The sequence below is a fragment of the Ursus americanus genome, chromosome 32 (genome assembly GCF_024610735.1).
Source record: "Ursus americanus isolate L20-20 chromosome 32, mUrsAme1.1.p, whole genome shotgun sequence".
NCBI classification, from domain to species: domain Eukaryota; kingdom Metazoa; phylum Chordata; class Mammalia; order Carnivora; family Ursidae; genus Ursus; species Ursus americanus.
The window spans coordinates 30,517,748-30,532,859 of NC_142158.1; the positions used below are offsets into that span (position 1 = coordinate 30,517,748).

Consider the following 15,112-nt stretch of genomic DNA (forward strand, 5'->3'; position numbering starts at 1 on the left):
ACTTGTGCCCTCTCTCTCTCTCACTCTCTCTTTCAAATAAATAAAATCTAAAATTTTTTTAAAAATTTCAACGTATATACATATTTTGGTTGCAGAAATGTACGATATGGTAATCAATAAAAGACTTAAGCAAAAAATGTTACATTGATCAGATTTTTGAGGGGAACGTGGAATGGAAATGCAAGTACAAGGAGGAAAAGAGACTATGTAATTTTTTTATTGATAAAGAAGAGCTTCTTCATGTATTTTTAAGGGGTGATGGTAAGCATCATACCACTATGGGATTTGCATTTAAAAGGGTAGTAATGCAGTTTTATGTGAGAATGTCAATATTTTAGAATAGTAGAAAAGACACCCATTCTCTACGTTTTAAGTTTTAAACTAATGGCGAAAAATATTAGCTGTCACCTTAGAAATGTGCAAGGAGCTGCATAGTTATATATTCTTTTAGGAATAGAGAGGCAAAAAAATTTGAAGACTACTACCATGAAGATAGAAAGGACTAGAAAGGTAGAATGAGGCTGATTATAGACATTGTTGGAAACTAGGTAGAGTCTAGACTTGAGGTGGCAAGCCAACCCCTGGGCTTCGATTTTCCTTAACTGTAAATGGGGTCCATTCCAGGCTTTTGGATATTCTGTGACTGGCCACAGGGAGGCGTTGACGGTTGAGGTATGAGACACTGATAGGCAGATCACCCTGATGCCTGAATACCGTCCACATTGGAACTGGCACAAAAGGCTCTCAGTCTTGAAGGACAGAACTAGGGGGCAGGAGAAGATATTTTCCAGTCTTTAATTCCAGGATTAAAAAGTAACTCTTCTTTCCTTTTCAACATCCCAGACAAAGGAGAGCGTATCCCATCTCTGATGCCGTCGGAGATCCTCACAAGCTCTGGAGACCACGTGGAGAGCACAGCCATTGTGGTCCCAAGTCATCCCGGTACGGCTCCTACGTGAGGAGGAGTGGGGAGGAGGGCGATAGGCGAGAGTGCAAGAGCCTTGCTGCAGATCGTGGCCGGGGTCTGCAAGATGCCTCCGCCTCCAACGCAGGGTGTCTCTCCAGGTTGAAGAGGGGCCAGGGGAGAGTTGCCTCTCTGGCCCCTCCTGTAGGTGAGATGGCGAGGAACAGAAATACCAAGGAGGCTGATTTTAGGAGGCTAAGGGAGGCTCTCACCAACCAGCTGAGGCCTGAAATCGTTGGGGTGGAGCCTGGAATCTAATTCAGAGCAGATCTTCTTCCACGCGGTAAGTTATTGTTCAGTTCTACTGTAATTGGGCATCAGAACAGGTTTTGGTACCTGAGATCTCTGGCTGGTCTGGAAAGGGTTACAGAGGCTTGGCAGGGACCAACTTGTAGCCCTTTGAGCTGTGCCTGTGGACAAATCTGGTCAAAATGAAGATTCAAGCGGCACCTGGGGGGCTCAGTCGGTTAAGTGTCTGCCTTCCGCTCAGGTCATGATCCCGGGGTCCTGGAATCGAGCCCCTGCTCAGCGGTGAGTCTGTCTCTCCTTCTCCCTCTATGATCTCTCTCACTCTCACTCTCTCTCAAATAAAAATTAAAAAAAAAAAAAAACACTTAAAAAAATGAAGATTCAAGAAACAGAAACTGACTGGTTTAGGTTTAAAAAAAGGGGGGGGGAATTTATTAATAGAGTATGGAAGAGTTCCTGAAATAATTGGGAGGATGAGAGAAAGCCAGCTCGGAGGCTGTATAGTCAGGACCAATACCTCAAAGTAGGGCACCCAACCGTGCTTCTGAAGACACCCCAGCTGCCTCGTCTGGGTACAGACGCTGCTGATTCCACAGCTAGTGTCTCCAGTGTGAGACGCCGCTCTTCCAACTGCAGCTTCTAACAGACAGAAATTAGGCGGAGCTGCTACTCTGCCACTCACCCAAATGGATTACGGGAGCTTCCCAGGTTTTCCTCTTCCCAACTTCCGGTGGAGCCTTGGTTGTATGGCGATGCCCCAGCTGAAAAGGGGGCTGGAAGTAAATGCCTGGCATTTTGGAGCTTCTATAGTGGAGAAAGAGTCTGAAGTGGGAGATTCCCCAAATATGGGAAGGTGATTCAGAAATGAGGTGGCGAAAACCCAAGAAACCTTGAAGGGGATGGATATACATAAAATGGCACATTCTGAGGCTAGCCATCTGGTGGCAAAGGGAGCCATCATCTTTTTATACGAGGAACTAGGGATGTTGTAGCTTGAGGAAGAAAGAATACAGGGGAATGGGATCAAACATCAGAAGGTATCTTATACGGACAACAATCTGACTTAGTTTACCTCCGAGGGAGAGGACTGACACTATGGGATAGGCACACTAGAGGATATAAATTTCTGCTCAATAGAAGGAAGATGTTTCCTTTTTGTTCTTAAAAAAAACCCAACCAACCCTGTTTCCATTATGAAAAAGAAATGCTCAGAATAAGAATGTAGAAAGATAATAACTCCTAGAAACACAACCCAAAGACAACTGCTGACAACATGTTAGTGTGTTTCCTTTCAGCTTTTTTTTTTTTTTTTAAGATTTTATTTATGTGACAGAGATAGAGACAGCCAGCGAGAGAGGGAACACAAGCAGGGGGAGTGGGAGAGGAAGAAGCAGGCTCATAGCGGAGGAGCCTGATGTGGGGCTCGATCCCAGAACGCCGGGATCACGCCCTGAGCCGAAGGCAGACGCTTAACCGCTGTGCCACCCAGGCGCCCCATCTTTCAGCTTTTTTCTATCCTTTTTTGTTTCCCAAACAGTATACATAGCTATATATGTCATCAGATTTTGCTTTTCCCCGCTTAATATCATATCATAACATTCCCCCCCTTTTTTTCCAACTTTACAGAGCAAATATCCCATCAGGAGCATACAACATTATTTACTAAACGTTTCTCTGTTGTTGACAATGACCTTAGCTCCAGGTTTTTGTTTTTTAAATAATATCACAATGAGCAATGGAATTATGTGGTCTCGATATGAAATACGTACTTATTAAATATAATACTCTCTATATATCTTTTTAATATAAAAATGAAATGAGGTGGAACATATAATATCTTGAGAGAACTCCCAGAATTTCTCTTAGGAAGGGAGCTATTTTTATTATGAGACATAAGCCTCTTAGGGGTAGAAAGTAAGATCTTTAGGGCATGAGTGCTAGCAGGAACCCTAGCAATGAAGAATAGGGTTAAGTTCTCTATCTGCCTGGAAATCAGGAAGAATTTTACTCCAGAGAAGGTGGGCTAGAGGAGAGAATGTTGGGGCAGGGAGGAGAGGTAGGGATTCGGAAGAGGGCAAGACCCTAAGCGGCGAAGGGCCAGTTAGAAAACATCAAATGGATTGTTCAGAAAAGACTCTAAAGAATGTCTGGTGTGTGAGTCTAAACTGTTTGCGATGCATCATGTGACCCTGCTCTGGGGCCCAAAGCATCCTAACGGTCTTCTCGCCCATGAATGTTCAGTGTGGGAAGATGTGTGGGCAGTCCTCAGGAAGGGCTGACTTCCATCTCTACATTTTTGAACTGTACCACTGCAACAGCCGGGCAGAAACAAGAGCCTGGAGGCAGCGAGATTTAGAAGAACACAAATCCCCAGAAATTTGCTGAAATCTAGGGGAGGCTTTGACCTCCACAATTTACTCTTACTTCTATCTCGAAGGGCAAGGAGGTTGACGTCTGAATTACAAAAGTAATGCACATTTATTTCAAAAAGTACAAAAGAGAGAGAGAAGCAGAAAAAAAAAATCCCTCAGGGCTCTATCCTCCAGACATCTGAGGGTGTGGCCTGAGGAATGTATTCGAGAGTAAAGAGGTAACCTTGACTTTAAAGATGGTGTTGAGAAGGGAGTTCATTGCTCATACCTGTGAGTCAAGTTTTGTTCCTCGCCAGATGACAGACCCAATTGCTTTCATACCGTCTCCTAGCTGCTAGGTATCTTTTTATGGTATATCTGAAGGGACAGGTTTGGGATAACAGGTCCCTCCCAGGTCTAGAAAAACTGGATTAGGAAGCAAGAGCAAACTTGCTACAACAGTAAGGAGGATGCTCCCCATTTAGTTGAGCAAGAATATTACATAAGTACCTAGGAAGATAGGTAAAAACTCCATAACCAGAAATTTCTAGTCGCAGAAGCCTGTCAAGGGAAGAAAGCCCTTTCATTAAATTAGGCAGCACCGACTCCTCCAGAGGAGTTTGGAGACCCAGGTTCTAACGCCAGCCTTGCTTCTCACTGCAAGTCACTCATTTTCTCTGGGACTGTTTCTTCAGTGGAAGGACGTGCAGGCTGTATTAGACGACCTCTAAATTCCCTTCCAGCTTTAAATTCCCTTTTGTGATACTTGCAGGGCTTGTTTTACTGGCCCTGGAACATCCTCCTCCTCCCTGCTCCTCCCTCAGCTGCCGCGCCCGCATCCCGCACCAGAGGGCGCTGCAGGCGGGCCCTGGGTAGCGTGCGGTGGGCGGAGTGCAGAATCAGGGGAGTCTCCAGAACGCGCGGTGATTGGCCCCGGCCGGGGCGGAAGGGGGCGCGGAGAGAAGGGGGCGGCCCCGAGCTGCGCGGTGACGTCAGGATGGTGGGGGCGGGTCCGGCCCGCGCAGCGTGTGACGCCGCGGCCGCCGCGGAGCTGGGGATTAATGGGAAAAGTTTTGGCAGGCTTCGGAGGATCCTGCGGAGCCTGCGGGACGGCAGCGGCGGCGCGGGAGGCGGCCAGGACAGGTCAGTCCGGGTCGGGGGAAGCGGTAGGCAAGCGGCAGAAGGAGGCGGCGGGCCCGGGCTGAGGCGGCCCACGGGGCCGGGGCGCGAGGCCCGGCGGGGAGTGGGATGGGGGGAGCGGCAGGGGTCCGCGGGCCGAGCCGCTGCGGCTTCCCGAGACCCCGGCCCCGGCCGGTCCGCGGTGGGTTGTGGCTCTCCTGGCGCCCCGCCGCCCCTAAGCCCCCGGCCTTTTGGACACCCATCACTGAGCCCGAACTGCGGGCCTCCCCCACCCGACTCTGTGCCCCCTCTTGGGCCTAGTGGCTCCGTCTCCTCCCACTTCTGTGTCCGAGAGCAGGGTCTGAGGCTCGGGGTCCTCTCCCATTCCCTGCCGTTGCCTCCGAGCTCTTCTTTCATCCCTTCTCTGGTGTCTCCAGAACCATTGCCCTCTCTACCCAGGGTTTCCTTGGGGAATCTTCTCTGTCTTGTTATCTTTATCTCCTGCCTTCGTCCTCCCATCCTTGAGCTCTCTGTCTTTGCCCTCTTTTCCCAACACTCTCCCCTCCTTCCCCCGTTGCCTGACCCCTCTCAGGATTAAGGCTCCCGTCATCTTCGCGGTGTTACTAGTTTTTTTTCAGCCCTTTGCCAGCAATCCCTGTCTACCTAAGTCCCTTCTACCCTGGCTACCCTCAGAGGCCCTATTTTTGCCTGTCTCTCTAATTTCCTTCTGATTAAGCCTTGTCCCCTGCATTCCTGTCACCTGCCTCCCATTCCCTCCCAGTCCCTTGCCTCTACTTCAGGGAGAAGCATTAGCTCCACACACTACTCTGCTTTCCCTTGACTTGCTATTGAGATATCAATGGGGTGGGGTGGGGTGGGGGGTGTCCCGCCCCTGATTGAAGTAAGGGCTGTGGTAAGTATCAGGCATGTCTGTGTGGGGGCATTTACTTGGGTGTTGCATCAGGGATGGTGTCCAATTTGTAGACCATTCTAATCTCAGCTTTTTAATACTTCCCCTTTATGGGTCTGTTGACTTCCAGGAACCCTTGGGGAGAGAGCAGCCGCTGACTTGGGTGTGTGCCAGGGGTGGCTGGAGGCCTCATCCAACTCTTTTCCCCTTCCAGGAAACAGGGCTCTGTGTCTTTCCACTCTGGATGTACCAAGCACAGTTATACCATGATACTCCAGATTATCTCTGCCCTCACTCCCACCCTCCACCCTGTGCCCCATCCCGAAGAGCTAAGAGGAGTCTCCAGAAGTTGTGCCCCAGAGAATGCCTTAACCTTTTTCCTCTGTACTGACTCCAAGACATTTTTTTCCTACTTGAGTTTTGAAATAGATTGCTAGCCCGATAGCCCTGGGGCTGGCAGGCATCTGTCCTATTTGTTACTGGTCACCTGAACCAGCTTCTGATTTTCACTCGTGCATCTCTGATCCACTGGATGTTAGGGCCTCTGATATGAGTCACTGAGCAGGTTCTCTCGAAGGTTCTTCTCCCTCCCATTTTCCTTGAGAGCTTAATTTCCTGGGGATCCAAGAGGGAGGCTGACCCTAAGTTCTTATCCTTTCCCTGTCGGTGGATATCTGCCTGGGGAGGTGGTGGGGCTGCATTAGTCAGACGGTGTCAGGAATTTGAGTGGCTTCTAGTCACAGAAATATCTTCTCTGGGGCCAAGAGAGCCCACCGCCTTCCTGGTGTGTGGGGGGGTTTAACCTTCTTGTCGGGCAGAAATTTCTTTTCAGATGCCTTCAATGTGAGCTCCTTTATTTGGCTTTGGTCCCCTGGAGAGATCTTTAGGAAATAACATTATCCTCTGTTTCTGCCCAGTCTGATCTTGGAGGATTCTGAAAGCATGACCCACTCTCACGTTTAGAAATGAAGGCCTGTTGTTTCACCTGGCTCCAGGTTTCTAGGTCTCCTCTTTTGAGGATTGTGCTCTCTGTCTTTGAGCCAGAATTGGACACAGAATTGGCAACCTTCAGGAGCTGTGGTGGAGAGCCAAGTGAACCAGCTTCGACCAGACTTTAAAGTTTTGGAACCCTCTTGTGCACTGACCCTTTTCTGTGAAAGGAATAAGACTGTGGATGTCTGAGCCAGTCCTCTCTCCACTGACCCCTGAGCCCCTTCCTAAGTAGTACTTGGGTGGGATTTGGGCAGAATGAACCAAAAGGGGTCCCTTGTTCTCATGAAGAGCATCCATCCAGGGTTTTAATGGGTCATTCTGATGAAGTTGAGGTCGTGTGTTTGGCAGTAAGTTACCCCATCTCTGACTCCCAAGGACTTCACCTGACTTTTTTGAGAGGTTTGCTACTCCTCTGCCTTTGCATACCCATCAGTGGTACTCTCCACTGAGGCCGTAGGGAAGAGGGGCTTAAGAAGAGGTGGAGCCCAGTCCTTAGGGAGCAGCTTGGGCCCCACCAACTCTGGCTGGATAGCTTCTTGCGGTTTATCCACCCTGCGGCCTTGGTGGATGGTCAGGGTTATCGATGGCCAGTTCCCATTCGGTGAGTTTTGCAGAGTTTGGGTCAGCCCTCTGTCTTTTTCAAAGGTGTGAGCAGTCAGGCCCCTGACATTATTCTACAAGGGGGGTAGCCCATCAGCTCCTTAGTTTAATGAACTGTTCTTTTTGTTTGGCTCTTTCTTGCCTCTCCACCACTGTTTACTCCTTTGGTGTATGCTTCTGCCCTTCAAGAAGAACGGCCCTTACCCCATCTGTGGTTCCTCAGATCTCTTCCCTAAGGGCCTGATAGAGGCTAACCAGGGTTGCTCACTGGCCTGGGAAGCATGTAGCCTTCTGCTTTGGACAGATGCAGCCATTCTGGCTGTTGTGCAAGCTGTCCTGGGGGCCTGCAGATCCCGGCACGTCCTGGGACAATGCGGCTCCTTTTGATCAGAAGGAGTCGGACCTGTTGCTTCAGCTGTAGAGCCTGTCACTGCGGGCCCCTCCCAGGGTGTTCCCTGCTGGCGGGGAGCTAAATTGCAGGCCCTGCCTCCAGTGCTGGAGTAGGGCCTGGAAGTGCCAGGACTTGCCCCACTGCCCTGCACTGTCCATGCTGGGGTCACTCTCTTCTTCCTCCCCGCCCAGCGTCTCCACGGACTTTGTCTGTCCCGCCAGGCTCCGACTTGTGTCATGTCAGAAGTTCTGTGTGTGCTGCCCTCGTCTGTGCCCCGTTGTCCCAGATGGCGCAGTGGCTGCTTCTTGCAGATGGTGTGATGTCCCTGAGCATCTTGCTGTGCCTTGGGTCCAGGGGGAGGAGCCACTTGCAGCAGCTGCCTTTCACCATGTCAGAGGAGAGCTGGGCACTTGCTCAAGCCTGGCAGGGAGGAGATGGCCCCTTGCATCAGGTTTCAGCCATGTGGGTCTTCTTGGCAGATGGTTCCTGGCCTTCGTTGCTCTGAGGCTGGTGATTCGGGTGTGACTCTAGTCCTGTTGCCACAGGGCTTCGGTGAAGGACTCAAGCATGACTCAGGGCATCTCCATGTCTGAGCTGCCACCTGTGGGGGATGTTGGGCTCCAGGTCGTTCTTCACTTTGCCAGCTCCTTCTGCCTCACCCCTGTAAAATCAGCAAAGCCGGTGTCTGCTTACTCGGAAATGAGCAGACTACTTCCAGGATCGGGAAATCTTTGCTAACTCGGGCTCAGAAGAACAACATCTCAGGCTGTGCGTGTGAGGGACAAAGAAGGAGCCAGCTTACCTAGGAGCAGTTTTGGAGCCTTAGTGTTGAATTAGAACATGGATGCTGCTTTTCTGACCCCTGGTGCCTCTCAGCTAAAGGTGTTGGTCTCTTTCTGTCCTGCAGCGTTGCGTGGTGTTTTGGGCATGCACGTGATACTCACGCAGTGGCTTCTGTTCACCAATAGATGAGGACAGACGCACCGAAGAGGTAATCCCATTTTCCTCACACAGGACCTCTGACAACTGACTGAGGCATGCCGGGTTTAGGATCCTGGCCTAAACGATGAAACAATTTCACTGGGGCTGAGTTCCCAGATCCCAGGTGCCTATCATAACATTTGGTCTTATCACTTCCCCATAGTGGGCACTTAGTAAATAATTATTAAATGTCTATGGCTTATGTATTTTTGGGGGAGCACTGAGATTTCCTCACCTTTACACCGACTAAAACATAAATTCCACAAGGGCTGGGACTTATTTTGTTTCCTCTTGTGTCTAGGACTGCCTAGCTCTGAGGAGATGCTAAATATTTGTTGAATGAATCAGTGTAGAAACTTTTCTTCTCTGTCCGTATGGGTGCCAGGCCACAACGATGGTGTCATTCCCTTCCATTTATGCAATAGACATTGCTGAGTGTCTACTATGTACCAGGCACAGTACTAGACACTTGGGAAATGCTGATAGCAAAAAGAAAAAACAGATTTAGTCCCTGCCTAATGGGTCCGAAGTTCATTGGCACGTATGCGATCTGAGCATAATACACAAGGGTTTTTTCTTCCATCTCTGCTGGCGTAGCAAGTCCTCACCAGAGTCTGAACAACGCTCTGGGCCTCTCATTACTGTTTCCCTGTTTGTTCTCAGGATGCCTGACGGATTTTATAAACTCTCAGAAGGGGAGCTGCAGGGGATTCGATGTTCATTGTCTCAACTCTCTGGGAGGCTGGGCTGTGGTGAGGCCCCTGCTGGGGGCCAGGGGAAACACGGGCTCCTGTCTGATTTGTTTTCATCTCCGAAGTTCAGTGGTTCCAGCAGCTGTTTATGGGCTTCACTTCCCTTTCTCTGCCTTCAACACCCTGTGGGTTTTCCTGTTGCCAGACAGGGTGCTGAGCCCGTATGTCTGTCAGTCTGTGGGGGTCAGGTCGTTTGTGGATCTTGCAGGAAGGCCTCAGGCAGGGGCCCCTCCTGTTGTCAAACCCATACCCAGTCCTTCCTCTGAAGGAGATGTGAATGAGGAAGAAGGGGGGTGTGGGAGGCTGCTGAGGTTCCCCGAGAAGGGATCGCGTAGAAGGGAAAGCTACTGAGTTCATTGCTTTGTCATTCGTTCCAGCAGCAGCTGGCCACGGTGGTGGCAGTTGTACATGTCCAGGCTCACTTGTCCGGTTTATATCTGGGCTTTGATCTCCCAGTCCCAGCGAGAAGTTTTGTTTCTTAGTTTCCACTGGCAAAGGTGAGACTAGGGCTTTATCAGATTTTTCAGCACTAATCTCAGAAGGCTATGGTTTGGTCGTTATCTTAATCTTTCCCATCTGAGGCACCAATAGATGGGTCAGGTCCTGTGACAGATGTTTCAGATAACGGTCCTTGGCTGCTCCCCCTCACCCCCCAAGTGTGTGGAGTCTAGTTGGGGAGAGAAGGCATATGCACAAAAAGATTCTGAAAATATGAAGAGAGCTGGTGGGTACTGAGAACATGGGCAGGGATACTCATTTTTTTTTTTTTTTAAAGATTTTATTTATTTATTTGAGAGAGAGACAGCCAGCAAGAGAGGGAACACAGGCAGGGGGAGTGGGAGAGGAAGAAGCGGGCTCCCAGCGGAGGAGCCTGATGCGGGGCTCGATCCCAGAACGCCAGGATCATGCCCTGAGCCGAAGGCAGACGCTTAACAACTGAGCCACCCAGGCGCCCCAGGGGTGCTCATTAAAAGAGCAGATCATCTCTTTGGATCAGCTTTGTCCCTGAAGAAATTGGGTTTCGGATGAGGCCTTGAAAGAAAGTTTATTTTGAAGTCAACTTTTTTTTTTTAAGTTTTTATTTATTTGTCAGAGAGAGCACAAGAAGGGGGAGCTGCGGGCAGAGGGAGAAGTAGGCTTCCTGCTCGCCTGATGTGGGGCTCGATCCCAGGGCCCTGGGATCATGACCTAAGCTGAAGACAGGTACTTAACTGACTGAGCCACCCAGGCGCCCCTGAAGTCAACTTTAGAATGTCATAAACAGTGATTCTCAGACTTTTTGACCTCAAGCCCCCTTTACACTCTTAAAAATTATTAGGGACCCAAGAACTTTTGTTTACCATAGTAGAAACTAAAAACCAAGGAATTTTTTTAAATTACTAACTTATTAACTCATTTAATATAATAATAAACCCATGACATTTACCACAAATGACATTTTCAAGAAAAAAATAGCTAATTCTCAAAACAAAGTTGAGAGAAGTGGTGTTGTTTTACATTTTTGGCGATCTCTTCATGTCTGGTTTAATAGAAGACAGCTGGATTCTCATAACTGCTTCAGTGTTCAGTCTCTTGAGATATGTTGTTTTATTTGAAGGCTATGAAGAAAATCTGGCCCTCACACAGATAGGTTGTTGAGAAAGAGAGGGGTAATAGCTTTTAATAGCTTTTGCAGATAATTGTGGATATTCTTCTTTGATATGATACCAAAACTGAACAAGTGGTAGTTTCTTAAAGGTTAGTTGGAATGTGGAGTCTGAAACCTTACCAACGGAGTTTTCATATTTTGTAACATTAAAATCCATTGGTCAATCGTATACTTTAGATGAATCTTTTACTTTAAGTTGCTCACCAGAACATATTGGTTCACTGAGTCATATAAATCTTCTAAATGTTGACATATTTCATTTTACAATATCAACAAATCATATTAATACCACTGATAGCAACAGAAAAGCTTTCAAGTGTTGGGAAGCTGTCAAGCTCAGAGGGGTGGATACAAGTTTCCATAATTTAGATTTTCTCTTGAAAGCTTGATTTTTATCACTGGTAACATACTGTCGGGTTTTTTGTTTGTTTGCTTAAAAGATTTTATTTATTGAGAAAGAGCGTGGGGGGGGGGAGAGGGAGAGCCAGAGAGAGAATCTCAAGCAGACTCCCCCACTCAGCACGGAGCCTGACACAGGGCTGGATCCCATGACCCTGAGATCATGACCTGAGCCAAAACTATAAGGAGGACACATAACTGACTGAGCCCCCCAGGTGCCCGCATACTGTCAGGTTTTTTAATTGAATGTCCATTTTCAAGAAAAAGTCTGTCAGATATTCAAAGTCTAAATAATTATAAGGTATTACTCTTTTCTTTCAAGTAAAAATGTTGTTTCATGAAAAAAATGACTAGTTTAGCTTGCAACTAAATCTCACAATTTTTCTCGAGGCAACCACGTGACTCTTATTTTGTTACAAAGAGTATTTAAAAGACATGTACTTAAGGGTCACGATTTAATAAAGTTAATTTTTATTGTCTCATAGAACATTTTTTTTTGAGATTTATTTATTTATCTTAGCACACAAGCAGGGGGAGGGGCAGAGCAAGAGGGGGAGGACCTCAAGCAGGCTCTGACTCCCTGCTGAGTGCGTGGGTCCCTGACCCCACCACCCGAGACCATGACCCGAGCCGAAATCAAGAGCCATGTGCTCAACTGACTGAGCTACCGAGTGGCCCCTTGTCTAGAACATTCTTAAGCAAAATTGGAACTTTACTATCTTTCATGGTTCTTTGGGTTGACTGGACTCATCAAAGGCAGTTCTCAGGGTATATTGCTTTAGTCAGACAGAGGCTGGGGCAGGAGTCGTGTGGAGGCTCAGCTGGGCTGGACATCCACACTGGCTCGCTCACATGGCTGGCACTTGATGCTGGCTGTTGACTAGAGTACCTACCTGTGGCCTTTCCATGTGCCTTGGGCTTCTCACAGCGTGGTGGCTGGATTCCAAGCAGAAGCACCCTAAGAGTGAACATACTGAGAGATCCAGGCACAAAGGGCAAGGTTTCTTATGACCCAGGCTTGCAAGTGACACGGTGTCAATTCCTTTGTCTTTTCTTGGTCACAGGACTCGTTCAGATTCAAAGGGCTATACAAGGGTATGAATACCAAGAGACATGGTTCACTGGGAGGGAGAGAAGGCTCCTTGGAGAGCAGTGCTACTACTTTTGAGCATCCCTATGTGAGGTAGCCTGGCCTGTATCTGAGTAACACTTCCAGAAGAAAAGTACACCTCCTCACAGTTTCCGTTCCTGGCGACCACCTTTGTTAGGCAGTTCTAAGCAGGCTGAATACCAGGTGAAGGAATTTGCACTGCATGTTTTTGGGGCAGTGGGTAGCCACTGATGGTTTGGGAGCAAGGAAAAACCATTCCTTGTTAACATTGCATAAAGGTGGATTGAGTAGAGGAAGAACGGAGGGAGAGAGGTTAGGTAGGAGACTGTTGCAGTAGTCTGAGTGTAAGGAAATTCTTCCTCACATTAAATCTGGGTTCTTCTGGTGGTTGTTAAAGTTACTGATTTCAGTCTTTCAGCCACACAGATTAAGTACCCAGAGCAGGGCTGGAGGAATCCCTCCCCTTCCTTATTTAGGGATGCCGATCGTGAGAGAGATCAAAAGCTCCGCAAAAGGTGGAAGGCAGCTCAAGTTGGGCTTTATCGTCAAGACACGATAAGAAGTTAATCATTCTTTTTTTATTTTAGACAGACCGTGTGTGAGCTGAGGGGGCCAGAGGGAGAGGGAGAATCTCAAGGAGACTCGATGCTCGGCACAGAGCCTGACACGGGGCTCAGTCCCCAACCCTGAGATCACGACCTGAGCCAAAACCAAGAGTCTGATGCTGAAGCATCTGAGCCACCCAGGAGCCCCTAATCATAAGTTGTCAAAAGAAAAAGCAAGGGAAAGCTAAAGCCTCACGTACAGCCGCGGACGATGTTTCAAATACACTCCAGTTTTGTGCTCGTAGACCACTAGGAAGCGAGGAGAAGAGTGAGAGCAAGAAAGAGGGGGACAAATTCGCGAATGGTAGGGAGAGGGAGAAAGAAGGGGCTTAAGGGGAGCAAAGAGCAAAAGGAGTTTGAAGGAGGTCAAAATCGGAAGAACTGCTAGAGGTTGGGGGACGACTCTGGGCGGACTGCAGAGCTGGGGGAGAGCCGGCTCCTGTGCTTCTCTGAGGCCCTGGCCTCTGGCTTTCAGCACCCCCCACCATTACCCTGTCTCTGACTTTTGTGTCTATGGAGAGGCCATGGGAAGAGTTGGAACAGATTTGCTGTTGGACAGACCTGGGGGGGACTCTTCGCTCTCCGGACTTAATGATTGAAATGAACCTCATTCAGTGCTGGTTTGTCCCCTTTCTTCTGAGGTGGGGCGCTCAGAAAGAAATGCCTGTCTGAAACAGTTCCTTCCCTGATTTACAGGCTGTGGCCCCGGGAGCCCAGCCTCGGTGTGGGGGAGTCTGCAGGTTCTGTTCAACAGCTGGTGTTCAGGGCAGTGCATCATGACACCCCTTCTTCCCCCCACCAAGTCCAATCTTCAAAGCCTAACTTCCACCCTTGTCATCATCTCAGCAGCTCTCTGGGGACCATTGGCGAATTCTCCACGGCTCATAGTGACATGCCTGTGAAAGAGTTCTCCCATGGGAAGGGTACTGCAGGGAGAGGCTCCCGGTGTTGTGGGAAAACCACTTCGTGCTAAAGTTCATTTCTCTACTGTTAGACTAATAGGTGCCTACAAACCTTCGTTTCTAATCTTCTGTAACTCCTTGATCCTTGCCTTACTACTGCTTCTGGCACTTCCCTCATCCAAGAGTTGTAACCTCAGAGGCTCACAGTTACTTGGCTACCACTGCAATGGAAGTACAGGCCAACTTTGCTCTCGCAATGGCAGCTGTAGCCAAGCAGGCCACCCCACATATGCAACAGTCTGCACGCCTGCTCTCTGCTCACGAACAGGCCGTCCTTCAGTTTGCCAGAACCCAGAGCTTTACCTGTCATCCCCTTTTCCAAACAAGCAAACGAGGTATGCTTTCCTCATTTTCCCTTAATTGCTTCCAGCATTGCCTTGTTCATGACTCTCACTCTACTGTCTTCACCGCCAGTTCGAGTTCCTTAAGCACCGGGTTTCTATAGCACTATCCCCAGCGCTATAGACGTTTGGGGCTGGGAGATTCTCTATTGAGTGGGCTGTCTGTGTATTGTTGGGATGTTTAGTATCATCCCTGGCTTATACCCACTAGATGTTAGTGGCACCTCACTGCTCCTGCCCCCCTTCCCCGTACCAGTTGTGAAAACCGAGAATGTCTTCAGACATTGCCACATACCCTCTAGGGATTAAACTCACCCATGGTTGACAGCCACTGCTCTATTGCTTTGCCCACTAAATATTTCTGGCCAGCTGGGTCCACTGGTGAACATCACATCAGTAGAACCAATACAGTAAGCATGCAGCTCTTACATTGGAAATGATTCCTCCTCAGTCATCTCACTGGGCCCTCGAGGGCTATGGGGAGGAGTGAAAAATTCATAATGAGCTAGAACGTTCCAACTAAGTAAGAAGCCATAGGAGATCTACGCAACAGAGGGACAGCGTCCAAGGTGTAAAGCAATGTCCTGGAGTGCTTGGGTTTATCATGTCTTTTCCAAGTATTTCAGTGTCTGGGCCAAAACCACCTTCCTACAGCTCGCAGAGGTGCCGTGTAGAATAGAGTTGGTAATTTGTCACAGCGTCAGACATTACCAGCTGATCTGGTGGTCTGATCACA

The 15,112-nt window shown here is 48.7% G+C and overlaps 1 protein-coding gene across 2 annotated transcripts in view; it reads left to right on the forward strand.

Annotated features, from left to right (window-relative positions):
* Nucleotides 1-4,566: 4,566 nt before the first annotated feature.
* Nucleotides 4,567-15,112, forward strand: part of PPARD (peroxisome proliferator activated receptor delta) — an 82,100-nt gene continuing 71,554 nt past the window's right edge. The window contains exons 1-2 of one of the 2 annotated variants that reach the window (XM_045772006.2): nt 4,567-4,707; nt 8,485-8,568. The gene's annotated coding sequence lies outside the window, so the exon portion shown is untranslated. The remainder of the gene's footprint in view (nt 4,708-8,484; nt 8,569-15,112) is intronic. The other variant, XM_087858161.1, reaches the window with a different exon arrangement.